Source organism: Rhinatrema bivittatum, chromosome 5, assembly GCF_901001135.1.
Source record: "Rhinatrema bivittatum chromosome 5, aRhiBiv1.1, whole genome shotgun sequence".
NCBI lineage: Eukaryota > Metazoa > Chordata > Amphibia > Gymnophiona > Rhinatrematidae > Rhinatrema > Rhinatrema bivittatum.
Window position 1 is genome coordinate 254,055,548 of NC_042619.1, and position 16,464 is coordinate 254,072,011.

Below are 16,464 nucleotides of genomic sequence, written 5' to 3' on the forward strand. Positions count from 1 at the left end.
CTGTTTGATCAGCTCAAAGGTTCATACAATCTCATCCGTATTATGCAAGGGGATGAGTGGAAGACTGTCTTTAATACTAGAGATGGGCACAAAGAGTATTTAGTAATGCCCTTTGGATTGTGCAATGCCCCTGCAGTCTTCCAAAAAAATGAGGAATGAGATCTTTCAGGACCTTTTATACTCTTCTGTGGTAATCTATTTGGATGACATTCTTAACTTCTACAAGTCACTGATCACACATAGATTACATGTAAAACAAGTGCTTCAATGCTTACTTGAACACCACCTGTACGCCAAGCTAGAAAAATGTATTTTCAAGCAAGACCAACTACCTTTTCTGGGATATATTATCTCCAGCACTGGTCTACGCATAGATCCTGCAAAGCAGAAGACCATCTTAGAATGGCCCTAGCCCATTGGTCTCTGAGCCCTACAACGATTCTTGGGTTTTGCCAATTACTATCAGCAATTCATTCCTGGGTACTCCACCCTCTCTGTATCACTCATTGCCTTGACCTGCAAGGGCACGGACACCATAAACTGACTTTGGAAGCTGCCAACGCATTCCAGGTGCTAAAATTAGCTTTCACTCAAGGGCCATGTCTCTAACATCTGGATCCCACTCATTCTTTTGCGCTTGAGGTAGATGCCTCATCCCTTGGGGTTGGGGCTGCCCTCAGTAATCATAGCCCAGAAGGAATGCTTCTCCCATGCTCATTCTTCTCTAGGAAGTTGTCCCCGACAGAGAATTATACAATTGGAGACAGAGAACTCTTAGCAGTCAAACTGGCCCTTGAAAAATAGAGACACCTCCTAGACTGGACCTAATACAAAATTACTATTTACATGGACCATAAAAATTGAAAGTTCCTTCCGCAGGCCCAGTGACTCAATCCCAGACAGGCTTGCTAGTCCCTTTTCTTTTCACAATTTGATTTCAAACTCCGCTACAGACCAGCTGAAAAGAATCTGTGGCCTGACACCCTGTCTCAATCCTTCATAACTGAAGATATAGCATTGATCCTGCAAAGATCATCCTTGCTTCCATCACTTCTGTCCCTGCAGGGAAGATGTTTGTCTCTAAGAGGCTCCAGGAAAAAGTATTGAAATGGGTGCATGATTCTCGCATGGCAGGACATCCTGGAGTAAGTCAAACTCTCAACCTCCTACAATGCCTCTACTGTTGGCCACACATCCAGAATGATGTGAAAGACTATGTGGATTCCTGTCCTGTTTCTGCACAGAACAAAACTGATTGTGTCCAAACCTGGGGGTTGTTACAGCTGTTGCCAGCCCCCAGAGAACTTTAGAACCACATATCCACAGACTTCATTGTGGACCTCCCTCTCTCATATGGCTCCACTGTGATATGGGTCATAGTGGATAGATTTTAAAAAATGGCTCACTTTGTACTTCTCACTGGACTGCCCTCAGCTCCTGAATTGGTATGCCCTTTGTACAATATGTCTTCCAACTCCATGGTCTACCATCACATATCTTGTCTAATAGATGGCTCTCTGCTACAAATTTGACATCTCTGTGGATTTCACCCCAGCCTATCATCCCCAAGGCAATGGGCAAACTGAAAGGATCAATCAGGTCCTCAAGACCTTCCTCAGATTGTATGTCAACAAAAGTCAAGATGACTGGGCCATTCTACTGCCATAGGTGGAATTTTCACATAACAACCATGTAAGCAGTACCACCGTCTCCTCTCTGTTACAGGTGGTGAATGGGAAACATCCTTGGGTGCCACTTCTGCTGTCTCTTACCGTGGACTGCCCAGTAATCCATCTCACGGTCCAGGAGCTCCATGATCTCTGGACCCAAACCAATCATCTAATATCACAGGCAGATACTCGAGCCAAAAAACATGCAGACACTAAATGCTGACCAGCATCACAGTTTAAAGAGGGCAACCTGGTATGGCTCAGTACTCAGCATCTACTTCTCCAAGTCAATTCACTTCATCTGGCACCACGATTCATTGGACCATATCCTATCCAATGGCATGTGGGCCCAGTCACTTATCAGTTGAAGCTTTTCAATACTTTAAGAGTCCATAACATATTTCAAGTCTCCTTACTGAACCTTTGATCCTTTCCTGGCCCTCCAGGAAGCCTCCCATACCCACAAATATATTTTGAGGTAGAAGAAGTCTTGGATTCACATAGGAGGTGGAATAAAGTAGAGTACCTCATCGTCTGGAAGCACTTTGGCCCAGAGGAGAACTCTTGGGAGCCTACCACCAACTTCCAAACACCGTATCTGATAAGGGACTTCCACAGACAATTTTCCATCAAACCCAAGCCTCGAAGCCTGAGGAGGGGGCTTAGGAGGGATGTTACATTTGCTGGTTAGCAGGCTGCCTCCGCAAGCTGGCTCACTCACTTGATGCTGCTAAACAGGTCCAGCACCACTGTTCAATGTGGCTCAGAACGCCGCTGCCCCATGTGGCCAGGAATGCTGCCATCTAAAGCATCGTGGCCTCCCTCTAGGCACACATATGAAACCCCGCAGCAGGAATTGACCTCACTGGTGCTCCCTGATGATGTCCCACAGCTGGGTATTTAAACATGGAAGTGCCTCACCTACCCTTGCAGTAGTATGAGTTGCTTTTTCAGTCTTCCCTTCAACCTTCAGCCTTGCCTTGCTCTTTCAGCCTTTCCTTGGTCTCTCAGCCTTGCCTTTGTCCCTCAGTCTTGCCTTCGCCTTCAGCCTTGCCTTTGTCCCTCAGTCTTCCCTTCAACCTTCAGCCTTGCCTTGGTCCTTCAGCCTTTCCTTGGTCTCTCAGCCTTGCCTTTGTCCCTCAGTCTTGCCTTCGCCTTCAGCCTTGCCTTGGTCCTTCAGTCTTGCCTTTAGCTCTTTAGCCTTGTCCAGCCCTACCTTTGCCTCTTGTGCCTTGCCTTCCTCGCTCTTAGCCTGGCCTGCCCTCGGACTGATTTTTGGAACTGTGCCTGTGACTACTCTTGCTTGCCATCTGCCTCTGACCATGCCCTGGATTACGACCACCCTTGCCTGCTACCTGCCACTGACCATAGCCTGTACTTTCATCACCCCTGCCTGCCACCTGCCTCCGACCTCAGCCTGACACTGGATCTACTCTTCCGCCTGTGTCTCAGAGACTATCTCCTAAGACCTGCCAGAACCCAAACGCTGGACCTAAGGGGAAAGGGGTTGGCATAGGCGAAGCTCCAGCAAAGTCTCTGCACTGTCTGCTCCAGCAGTTGGTGGTGAGGACCTACATGGCCTTCTCTGTAGGTTGCGTCAACCTCACCCCAACACAAGGGTCCACAATACTACAACATTCACAACTACCCAGGAATATTTTCCCCTATTTTATAACCCCGCCCAACTCACATTAGTCCAGTCATTGTAGTAATAGTTAGTAATGTCCCTTTCATTTTTTACAACATAAGCAATGTCAATAACATTGCCCATGTTGTTTCATATCGTTTCTAAACTGAAATGATAAAAACAATAACCATGAAATTTCATTTTAAAAAAATGTTGTTTCATACACACTAAATTGAATTAGTGCAAACTATGTTGATTTAGTGCACACTATATCAAAATGGTGCACACTGTTACAACTCATATAGTGCACACTTAATTTAAATGATGCACACTAAATAGTGTAGACTAAACAAAAAATTTAAAAAATGAAAAGAACCTAATAAAACATAAAAAAACAAAAAGGGAGTCAAAATGAATCAAAACAAAAGTTTTATCGATGTATACCCCTAGTTACAATCCTCAGCTGAGGGCTGCACACCAGGGCTCCTCCAGGATCCCCATAATCATGTTCCCTAAATCTAGCCACTAGGTGTCACCACTGCATGATGACTGTGACTCCCCCTTCTCCACCAGGGACTGTGTGAATGGGAAAAAAAAAAATCTCATTTTACGTTATTATGTCATTTCATTTTGGTTTTATGACATTTCTATCATTTTGTTTTCCCATATACATCATTTCGCTCATTGCTTCATTTTAGCCCGTGCTTTATTTTTACAATGCTGGTACTTTACTACATTTTATTACAATGCATGCACTTTACTGAACTGAAATGACAAACAATATTTCGTTAGTGTCATTTCAGATGGGAAACAACCAATTGTTGATGCTTTCATGTTATTTTAAAGTGACAGCATATCCCTAATGCTGCCTCTGTAGCATCCACAGTCCCCAGGGAGCGGAAGGGCTGAACAAGGAATCAAACCTAGGGGGGGTTCTGCATTGTAGTGTGCAGCAGCGCAGCCATGGAGCCAGTGGGCCAGCTAGGCAAATGCTGAATGAAAGATGCCAACTCAGGTGTTGCCAGCATTTAGCTTGCTTTTATCTTTGCTGAAAGGTTTCTGACTAAGAGTCCTTCCCCCCCCTCCCCGAACCGTCTGATTTATACATCTGGAGCTGATGCTCAACACTTGAAGGTGCTGAATTTCAATTAATATCCATCTCACAACCACACTTGAGTTATGTCTTCCAAATAAAGGCAAAAACATTCTTGATGTCTTTTTTTTTCCTGTCTCTCTTTTATAGGAAAATTTCCACTGTCTACTAAATGCTTCCCAAAGCATCTTTCAGCCGAAGCTTGGTCAGCGGTCTGCCCCCGAGGACTCCCACTCCCCATTCTAGCTGTTCAATGCTGTTCTGTCTACAGCTGCTGGATCAAGGGAATTAGGACTAGAAGGCCTCTCCCTATTTAACTCCACAAGCCTCCCAGGGGACACCACTATGCCTTTGCCTTACTCACTTGCTTGCTGTAGAGATGGGTTATGGGACAGGAGAAAGATAAAAACACGATGGCAGAAAAAAAGACCATACAGCCCATCTTGCCTGCCCATCCACGCCAACTGCTCAGCTCTACAATCATTGCCACTCTGTCAAAGATCTCTTGTGTTTATGCCATTTTCTCTGCCAGGTCTAGTTTGGTCAGCCAGGGCTCTAGCATCACTGCCAAATTGTTCTTCCAGGCTGACCATCTCCTAATAATGGTGACTGGAAAATGTGGGTCTGTTTAGTATGGAAATGGGTGGGCTAGGAAGAGTTGGGTTAGGTATATTCTGTGTTGAAATTGTAGTATTGATATACTTTTAAAATGTATGCAATATGATTTGCATTTTCATTATATCTCTGCAAGGTTTTCTTTGCATGGAATGTAATTATTGTATTTTTATGACTGCACACTGCCTTCATTGCCCCTTTGAAATTGGAGGGGCAGTCTGCAAATAAATAACTTGTTATTATCACTAGTAAGTCCCAGGGCTAAAGTTCAGGTCTCCCTCCTTAATTGCTGGTCTGAAATCAACCTCAGTCACCTAGGTTTGCCCTCTTGTGTACCACTCCGGGACATCAGGGGGAGGAGGTGTCCCTTCAAAAGAGGTCACTATGTTATAGCCAGTCTGCTCCTCTGTTCCCAGAATAGAGTGCAGAGGATACATGGCAGCGGGACAGCCACGCATCATCCTGCAGACCTCTCAATGCCAACCGGATGCTTGTTGTTACTCAGGCTGGATTTGCTGGGATGTCTCCAAACTGCAGCTGAACACTTGGGGATGGCACCACCTCAGTGACTATCCCTTTATGAGGATTTTGCAAACAGCCCTGCCAGCAAAGAGATGCTGTTAATTACAAATATCTCCGAAGCCCGGCCTCCCATCCATGCACCCCCCCCCCCCCCCCCCCAGTCCAAAAACCTGGTATCCCAAAAACTCCTTATCATCTCCAAGGGAGGGCAGTTCCAGTCAATCACCGTATTCTTATTAATTTTGTTTTCCGAACGGTGTACTCCCAGTGACAGTTCCCTTCATTAAGACGTTGAAGTGGCTGATACAGTTTAACTTTAACTCTACGAAGCAATGGGTTAGTAAAGCGGGTACTGATTTTGGAAGTGGGGAGTGAGCGGGCTGCCTCATGCAAGTGGCAGGAAAGTGCCCGGGTATCACGTCAATCTTCAGTCAGGTGTTTGCTGGACACGTGTTGAGAGAGAGCAGGACTCGGTGAGCTTGCCAGACAGACCCAGCAGAATAAACTCCTGATCCAGTAACATCCCGAAGAGATTTCTTTCATGAGAACCTTCTAATTCTTTATTTGTGGCCGTAAAGCATTCTTTTCCTTAGCAGTAATACCTTTCACAAGACTATTCTATAGGGAAGAGGAGGAGGAAAGGATGAGAAGTAAGGAGAAATCCTGGGCCCTGAATCACCTCCCTGATGATTATTATTTATAGAATATCTTCTTACTGTCTCTTTTTTCTTCTTACAGAAATAAGTCCTATTATAAAACTATCTCCTGGGGGGAGGAGGGAGGGGGGATATGATAAGGACATTTAAATACCTCAGATGTAGAAAGATTACACAAGAAGGAAACATTTCACGGAGAAAGGAAAGGTCTAGAACTGGGGGGTCAAGATACGAGGCTCAGAGAGGCCACACTCAGGAGCAAGTTCAGGAAATATTCTTTGCAAAAAGGGTAATGGGTGCATGGAAGGGGCTGGGCCCTCCCCCAGGGATGAGGCAAACTGGGTATCAAATATGAAGAAAGCATGGGACAGGCAGAGAGCATCCTTTGCCATGAAGAAGCAAAGTTAAAGCCTCAGACTGTGTGTGTGTGTGTGTGTGTGTGTGTGTAGTCGGGGGGGAGGGGAGATATTGCGGTAAGCAGTGGAAATGGAGAGACCCTAGCTGGGTCCTGCACTCTCTTCCTGCCGTCATGCTCTGCATTTCTATGTACCATTTTCATCTGTCCTGAGGGGATGTTAGAAAAAAAGCTCCCTTCTCTTGTCGATCACTTAAATCTCTTGTAAAACATAATAATATAGGAGAGAATTTATAAAGCTACAACTGCTTTATGAAGGACTGTGGAGTTTTCATAGCAAATTGAGGGAAAAAAAAAAAAAAGCTATTGTATGTCTTAATACTTTCTTATTGATTTAAATGTTCTTTTCACACCCAGGTTTGCGGGGGAATGTCACGCCAGAAAGTGCTCAGCAGACTGTTCCCTCAGGGCTTTTCTACAGCAGGAAAAATCAATGAGATATTATTATATAAACAGTGTCTGTTAATGCTGCTAAACTCCTGCGTGTAAGAGGGAGAGAGAGAGAGTGATCAGTCCTTCTGAAGGGAGGTTCCAGGCAAGCTGCAGGCCTTGTTACATTATGGAAGGGTTTCTTCCTATCTCAAAGCCTTTGCTCCTAGGTGAAGTCTGGGTCTTTGAGGCGAATTCCTACTCAACTGCTGCAGGGAAAATCTGAAATGCAGGCAGATCGAGAGGCCTGCCCCAGGGGACACACTGGGATTAAGACCCAGAATGGGTTGCCTTGAAGGCAAATGTTTTGTGTTATTGGGAGGAGTTTACAATCTGTGTCCGGCCCTGACGGGAGATCATACTCCTTCTGAGATTACCGCAGCTTGGTACTTAGCCCAGCTGCCCTGCCCTGAAATTCTGCGGTTATTTTAAAGTAAGCATTTGTTTATAACTTATATTCATTGTAACGCCCCCTTGACCGCTGACCTCACGGGCAGTCTTGGATCTGGGACCAACTTGGTGGGAGCCCCCCCCCAGGGCAGACCTCACCAGTCCTCACGTTCTTAGCATCTGGTGCCTCTACCTGGGGAAAAAGGTGATAGTGGATGGGATATCCCTCCCTTCACCCCAGGAAAACAAATGGGACTGTGAACAAGGCTGGCAGTATGTACAAATATATACAGGTTTATTAGACTATGTACATTCCTAATAGGATGTCAAACAGTACACTTATATAATAGTGGTTAGTGGTCTCTGACCACACAACTATATACATTTTTACAAAGTAGCAAGAACATTTAAAATTTGGAGATTTGGGTTTGTTGGCCCCAACGGAATAACACCATATAGAAAGGACCTCTTGCTTTCCCGCTTAATCAAGTATTATTATCCTCCCCCTTTTATCCCAAGTCTCACCCATGTGAAAATATGTAACTGGGATGGTGGAAAAGGTGGCCTGGGAGGGGGGGGGGGGGGAGTGCTGTATCTAAACTGCTGCCATCTCCAGGGTGCCACTTCCACTCTGCTGAAAGGTCCATGCCAATGCTGGTGTCCACACCCTCCTGGGGACCTGTCTCTGCATCCCGGTCAGTTGCTGGGGTTCACACCCTCCAGGGGGACCCAACTCCACTTCCTGGAATGCTTCTGGGGTCCCTGCCCTCCTGGGGAACCCAACTGCATCTCTGGACCTGCTGCTGGAGTCCCCTTCTTCCTGGGAGACTGCTCGATATTCCACTGGGGTCCACACCTTCCTGGGGGACTGCTCGATCTGCCGCTGGGTTCCCCTTGCTCAAGGGAACCCAGGGTCATCTCTCAATTTCCTAGTGGGGTCCCCTTCCTCCTGGGGGACTGTTTTATCTGCCGCTGGGTTCCACACCCTCCTGGAAGACTGCTCGATTTATCACTGGGATCCCATTGCTCAAGGGGGACCCAGGGTTTCACCTCATGATCTCCCATTGGGGTCCCCTTCCTCCTAGGGGACCACTCAATCTGCCGCTGGGTTCCATACCCTCCTGGGGGACCACTCAATCTGCCACTGTGGTTCATACCCTCCTGGGGGAACACTCGATCTGAGGCTGGGGTCCTCTTCTTCCTAGGGGACCACTCAATCTGCCACTGTGGTTCATACCCTCCTGGGGGAACACTCCTGGGGGAACACTTCTTCCTAGGGGACCGTTCAATGTGCCGCTGGGGTTCATACCCTCCTGGAGGACTGCTCAATCTGCTGCTGGGCTCCCCTTGCTCAAGGAAGACCCAGGGTCACCTCCCAATCTGTCAGTTGGGTCCACACCCTCCTGAGGGACTCATTCAATCTGCCACTGGGGTCCCCTTGCTCAGAGGGACCCAGGGTCACCTACCTTGGTAGGAGGGCTTTTTCTTGGCTTGGGTTTACAGCTCCACTAGGCCCAAGGCTTGTTTAGTATTCAGTGATTCAAGCCCTCTGTATTCTCAGCTTTTAATGATTTTAGCTCTGCTAACCTCAAGGCCAGTCATTCGCTGTTATCCAGCCTGGATGGGTCACCTTCTCTTAGCCAAAAGGCCAAGACCCAGGCAGCTCTTTAGAAAGAGATTATGTGCACACCCTTCCATCCTGCCTGGATATTTTTTGTTGTTGTCTGAGAACTGGATACCCAATGATCTGACTCCCCTTGTTAGTCAGGGTTTGAATCTGTTCGTTGCCTATGACTGTTTTTTTCAGTACATTTTTCTCACAAATCCCTCTCATTCAGAATTCTCCAATATAGGACTTTTCCAGTCATAAATTTGTATTTTAGGATTTGGATATCCTTTGATTTAAAGTGATATTTCACTGCAAGTTACCAACAGTAGTCCAGGGGGCTGTGACATGCAAATCCCCTACATGAGTCTCTGACTCATCTATTCAATGGTCATTTAAGCACCTTCACAGTAAGAGGTCTGGCAACCTTTTCAATTTCAGTCTAGGTTTCCTGGGCTGGCAGCTCATGATACATAGCTGCATTTTCCTTTTTTTTTTTTCTCTGCTGTAGTTCACTTAAATGGTAGAATGCTCTTTACCCCTCTCTCTTGGGAAGGGGGAGGGGGGTCATCATCATCTGCCCATCCAAATGGATCTGGTTAAAATGCTGGATATAACATGTGACAATTTCAGAAACAAATGCTGAAATCCTGAAGTGAGGATGAATCCTTCAAGGACCAGTGAATCCCTCTCTGTTCAGAGGCTGCAATCCCATAGTTCATATAGGGCCTCACAGGCAGCTACAGATCATGGCGTTATTTACTGGGTTGCACTTTGAATTTACCCTCATATTTCATGAGAGGTAGTAAGGGAGGATAGATGGATCCTTTAACCCCAGGTCCTCTGACTCACCTCTAATAAAGGAAGCAGAGGATAGATAAGAACGAGAGAAGCAGCTGAGTCTACTTCTATCATCTCAGTGCCCCCAGAGCTTTTGGTGCCTACATCTTTTTTTTTTTTTTTTTTTTACCAGAGTCACCTGGCATAGTCTGTCCCTGAGTGTTCTTCTAATGCACGAGTCCCTAACAATCTCCAGCCGAGCTGGGAAAGCATTTCCATTGTTTCTGCTTCAAACATGCATTTTTTTAAGCAGCAGTTTTACTCTTAAAGTTTAACTGGATTGTCCAGGAAATGCGTTTGTCGATCCATGCTTGTAATGCTGGGTACTCCAGTGACTTTCTGAGTGCTGGAGCCTGTTACTTCAGGCCATTTCCTTTCATGTCCACCCTGAGGAAGGTCAGCCTGACAGAGCAAATCAATTAGTAATGGGGAAGCAAAGGGAAAGCCAGAAATCAAGAAGTCTAAGATGTTCAGATCTATTGCTTAAGTACCTAAAAGTCTCAGGGTGTGGCACGAGGGACTGAGCCCCTCCTCCCTCCCCTGAAATTTAGATAATTATATTCAACAATCACAATCAGCACCCTTCAACTCTGGAAGAACAATCCTCTCAAAGCACAGGGCACTGGTGTTACTGAGTCTGCTGGCCTTAAAGGGACATTTTGAGAATCAGTACCAACCACACTGGAAGAGCCAAGGTGATACATCGTATTGGCCAGCTCTTACTTAAGAGTGATGTGCTCTCAGTTTGTTATCAAGGAGCTCTCACCAGCTCTGTTCCACTTCAGGAAGCACACCTTCTTTTCACAATATTATATGACTCTCCACCACCTTTCCCTATATAACAAAAAATAAATTGTACATAGAACATACAGTAACCTAATATTAAAAATTACATTCCAATCATGGGATTCTTGGCATGTTCTGAAACTTTTTACTGGATCAGTGTATGAATTATCTAAAACTATTGCACATGAGGTTTTGAAACCACAGAAGTCCCTTCTCCAGATGTCACATCAGACACATTCAAATCTGAGAAGGGACTTATGTGATCTCAATAGCACTTGTACAACATTTGTGGATAAAACTGACATTGATCCAATAAAAAACATTAAAGCATGCAGAGAATCCAGTTTTCTCCAAGAACCATACAGCTACTAGGTCACTGCATTGCATATTCCAGTCACTAAACTGAAAATAAAATGCTTTTTTTCTTACCTTTGTTATCTGGGTATTTTTTTTTAATTGGCTTTGGTCTCTTTTTTTACTGATCTCCTCTTATCTGTCTTCTCCTAACTCCTTTTCCAGGCTTTTCTTTCCATTTTTTCTCTCTTCTGTCTTCAAAACTTCCTCCTCTCCTCTGATATCTATTTTTCAGTTTCATCTCATTTCTTTCATTTCTGTCTTCTCTTTTTCGACCAAAAGGAACAAGATCGGTGTGTAAAAAGAACCTTTATTCTGACAATATTCACACCCGACTCTGGCCGAGTTTCGCTCTAGGTGAAGAGCTGCCTCAGGGGCTACTGTGTAGAAGAACTTATTTTCACAGGATTGAAAAGTGATCACTTCAGTCAACAATCAGCAGTGGTATACATTCATATGTTAGACATTTGTATGTCTGCAAAGCAGATATTACAAGGTATTTACTCCTGCTCTGTCTATCAAGTTGGGCTTGAATATTGTCAGAATAAAGGTTCTTTTTACACACCGATCTTGTTCCTTTTGGTCGCTACACAGCCATCTTGGATCGGCTTCCGGTTTGTTTTTTGTCTTCTCTTTTTCTAAATCTTTCTTTATTAAAACATAAGATATGCCAGACTGAATCGGACCAAAGGTCCATTGAGCCCAGAATCCCATTTCCGATAGTGGCTAATCAGGTTACAAGTGCCCAAATGAACTCAAAGAGTAGATACATTCTTTACTGCTAACTCCCAAGGATAAGCAGTGACCTTCCCAAACCTACCTGGCTAATAATGGTTTATGGGCTTTTCCTCCAGGAACTTGTCCAAATCTCTTTTAAACCCAGCTATGCTAGATGTCTTAACCAGGAGGATGTGGAACCCAGGGCAAGTAAAACTGAGTGAGATCCCCTCTCACCCCAGAGGTTGAAGAGCTGATGGTTGAACACTCTTTCCCTTCGTGCATGGACTTTCTCTCCATAAAGATTCCACAGTGCACTTTGCTTCCTGCACCACTTTTATCCTACTTGACTCTACGCCATCATTGACATAAAGTGCCTTCTGTACACCAATTTGATTTATCATGTCCTGTTGATTTAATTTGTGCCCTATTACCACAGTATTCCATTGGTTATCCTCCATCTACCAGGTCTTTGAAATACCTATTATGTCTATATATTCATTAATTGCCATATATTCTAACTCTCCAATCTTATCTTTAGACCTTCTGACACTCACATATAGATATTTAAAGTATGGTTTTCATTTTTAACTTTATTTGTGACCTGTTTATTAGCAGTTGATACAGGTGATTTAAAATCCTTCATCGTTTTTAAATTTCACCTGGAAATTACTTCAGCCTTTACCACAATCTCACTATTAGTATATTCTAACGTCCCCTGTCATGCTAGTATCCATAGATGATACTGCTCTCTGAACCATATGCTTAGGTCGGCTTTCGCCAATGATTTAGTTTAAACGTTGTTCTATCTCCTTTTTAAATGTTAGTGACAGTAGCTGGGTTCCACTTGGTTAAAGTGGAGCCCATCTTGTCTCCAAAATGTTTCCCAGTTTCTAATAAATCTAAATCCCTTCTCCCTGCACCATTCACAGGCCGATACAATATTGGCACGTCTAAAATGAACGCTCATGATTGAGCGCCTGCTCTCCTAATGTACGCCGATCCACCTCTCCTGGGCACCTGATTTAATATTTAAATTAGCTGCTGTGGTAAAAAGGAGGCGCTAGGGGGAAATTATGCGTCCCCGGCACCTCCTCGGCATTGGGTGCCCAGGAGAGGTGGCTGTCAGTGAAGGTTAGGAAATGGACGCTCAGTACGAGCATCCGTTTTTCCCCCGCTACCGGCACAATTTACACGGCCCAGGTTGGCGTAAAATTTGCCACGTTGCAAGAGCGCATTGGCCATGCAGGAAATTGTTTGCATCGCAGGGATTAGCTAATAGCCTCATCTACATGTACTTTACATGTGATGAGCGCTACTGGCTACGTGCTAGACTGGACGCATGTTTTTGGACGCACTAATCCCCGTTAGGCATTGGGGTTATGGACGTGCATCCAAAATGAGTGTCCAATCACGTGTTGAGCCGGGTGGTGGCTGCAGTGCATGGTATGCATCAGCCTGATTGAGACTCCAGAGTGCTGTGAGGCTTTGGAGTCCTGCACATCGAATGGAGAGTATTTCTGAGAATGCAAACCTGGAGGTTCTGGATTTCAACTTCCTACCTAAAAGTCTAAATTTGGTTTTCAGAACCTCCCTCTTGCATCTTCCTATGCCATTCGCACCCACACGTAACATGACAATGAGCTCTTTCTCAACACTCTCTAAAATCTTATCTAGGTGACATGTGAGGTTTTCTATCTTCATTTCAGGCAGGCAAGGGATTTTCAAGCACTCCGGCCATCCAGCTATCAATATTCCTAATGATCGAATCACCAACTAGGATAGGTCTAACCTTTTCCTTCTGGGCACATGCCTCTGGAGACACATCCTCAGTGAATCACCATCACTTCATTTTCACTATTCTCTCCCACCTAAATCTCATCTCTCTTTCTCCCTCTTCCCTCCTACTCCCTTTTCTATCCTTAACCATCTCTCACCCTCCAGGTCTCTCTATGCCAACACTTCACATCCCCTAATCTCCCCTCCATTGCCCCTCTCAGCCCTCTATCGCTTCCTCACTGGGTTGTTTCCCCTTTCAATTTCCTGCTATCTATCTCCCTTCTCCCACAATGGCCCACCTCTCTCTTTCTTCACTGCTCTCCTAATCCCCACACTGACTTTCTCAACCCCTCTCAACTTTTTCATTTCATTTAGCTCCTCTAATATTCCTTCACCTTCTCAATTTTGACTCTCTCATGCCATTATCCCTGATCTGACTCTGAAACTCCCAATTATCTCCTCTCATGACTCTCCCATCCACTTTCGCTGGTTCACTCTCACCCTCAATCATCTCCTTGAATACATTCTACCCCGCCTGCCCCACCACAGTATCTTCTCTGGTATAATGCACCTTTCTCCATCACCCCTTTTGGCTCTCACAAACTCCCCTGACTTTCACCACCTCTCTATTTCTCTTGCTTTCTCTCTCAAGTCCATCCAGTCACTACCTCTAGCTCTCTCTCTCGTCTTCTCCACCCCATTGCAACTCTGGCTCTTTCTCCTTCTCCACAGCCATCATTAACTCTCGATATCTATCATCATCTTTCACTTCACCACTTCTGGTTCTATCACCCTTTCTTCCTCTTCACCAATTCTTGTTCTCACATACACCCTCCATCACCACCTCTGCCCTACTCCCACCCTTTCACCTCCCAACACCATCTCTGGCTTTCTTTTACATAGAACCTCCCATTCTGGCTCACATCCCCACCCCATTTCCACCAACTCTTTTATATCCCTTCCCAAGGCCTTGTACCTTTGCACTCCCCTACACACAACCCCTCCTCCCACACGGTTCTCATGCACCCCCTACCCTGACTCTCTGTCATCACTGCGGACACTTCATGTTTGCACTGATGATTTCAGTGAGATGAAAAAGAAATCCACATTCATCTCCCCTTCACCTACTCTGCTCAGAAGTTACCCCTTCTCATGTTTTCCCCATCATTCAACCTGTTTTCCCCATCATTCAACCTGCTTTGCAATGCCTGAAAACGCAGAATATAACAGTATATCAAATACATAATTAAAAAAATAATCCCTTCTCCCACTATAATCCTTCTTGCAACACCAGCATACACTGCCCTCTTCATTTCACTACTCCCCCCCCCCCCCCCCCCCCCCCCACACGTTCAGCAATTACCTTCTCCCCACCTCATAAATTACTTATGTGCTCTAGGGAGACTTTTCCTCCTCCCCTACTCTGGCCACAGCTAAGTCCCAAGTCCTGGAACCACAGCTATTTTATATCTACAGTGGTCCTTTTTTGGGGGATATTTGTTTGTTTGTACGGCTCTGCTTGCTCATTGTGATACTACTGTGGTACAAAAATGAACCACCTTCCAGGAATTTCCAGAAACATGCACATCAAGGGGGGAAGTTGACTAGCTTCCAATGTAACCTTTCATGCCCGAATACCTGAATATATGGGCCAGAAGAAGAAGAAATGTCCTGCTCCATTTCATCTTCTCACGCTCTCTCCTTCTATATATATGTGTGTATATAAGTGTAGGGACCCTCTAGGTCCTCACGCTCTTTTGTTTGTCCCTAGTTCAGGCCATGGATTAGGATTTAGGGAGAGAGAAGAGACAGGAATTGGCAGCCTATCCCATACAAGCACATCCATTGAGGCTGCTTGGACTGATCAGCCCGCTTGCATATGCCCACACATTCACTCATTCTCTCTCTCCTGTCCTGAATCCTGCCTCCTGCCTACAAGAGCCATGTGCACACACACAGGCATAGCTGCTCCCTTCCATATCCCCCAGCTACAGAGACTCAGGACCCCCTAGGTGAGGAGAATGAAGGGAAACACTATCGGCCGAATTTTAAAATGGCCATGCGCGTAACAATCGGCACTTACGCTTGTGGCCGGGCCCTGCGCACGCTGGGCACATTTTCAAAAGGGCCCGGCCACGTGCGTAAGTGCCACTATGCGCACAAGTGCTGGGCCTGGAAAAAGGGGTGGGCCGAGGGCATGCACTGGACGAGGAGGGGAAGGGTGGGATGGAGATTGGCAAACATTTCCATCTTTCATATTCTAAAATTTAAGTCATTTTCCAGCCTTGCTTGTATATGTATAACTTTTTTTTATTGGGCGAAGAAAAGGGATCTTAAGTATCAGTACTGGGATGAGATCGCAGGGATGGGCAAAAGAGAAGGAGAAGGTGAGAGGACCAGGGATGGGGAGAGGAAAGGAAAGGAAGAGTAGGAATGGGGTGAGGAGGAAGGAGTATGAGGACTGAGGATGGGGGGGAAGGAGAGGTAGAAAGACCTGGGGATGGGAGATGGGGAAGGAATAGGAAAGGGGGAAATCAGGAATATGAGATAGGAGGAAAAGAGGGAGAGGGAGGGAGGTTCTGGGATTGGGAAAGGAAGTAGGACATGTTGGGGGGATAGAGTGTGAGGTCATGAGAGAGAGGAGCTGGATTGCAGTGGGTGGGGGAGGGGGAAGGAATCCCTTCTGTGCTCTGGTCCTGCTCCTCCTTACAGCTCCTCTCTAACCTCTCAATCTGGCCCACACACACACCAGCATCAATCCCTTCTCTCTCATACACACGAACAGCCCCCTTCTCCCCATCTAATCCACTCTCATCCCTCAGCTCTCTTCTCACAACCCCCCCCCCCCCCCCCCCGATGATCCCCATTCAGCCCCTCCTAATCTTACCAAAATGATCCCCTTTGCACTCTGTGCTCTAGGCTCAATCCCTTCTCATTCTGTTCCCTGCATGCTGCCTGGGAAGGG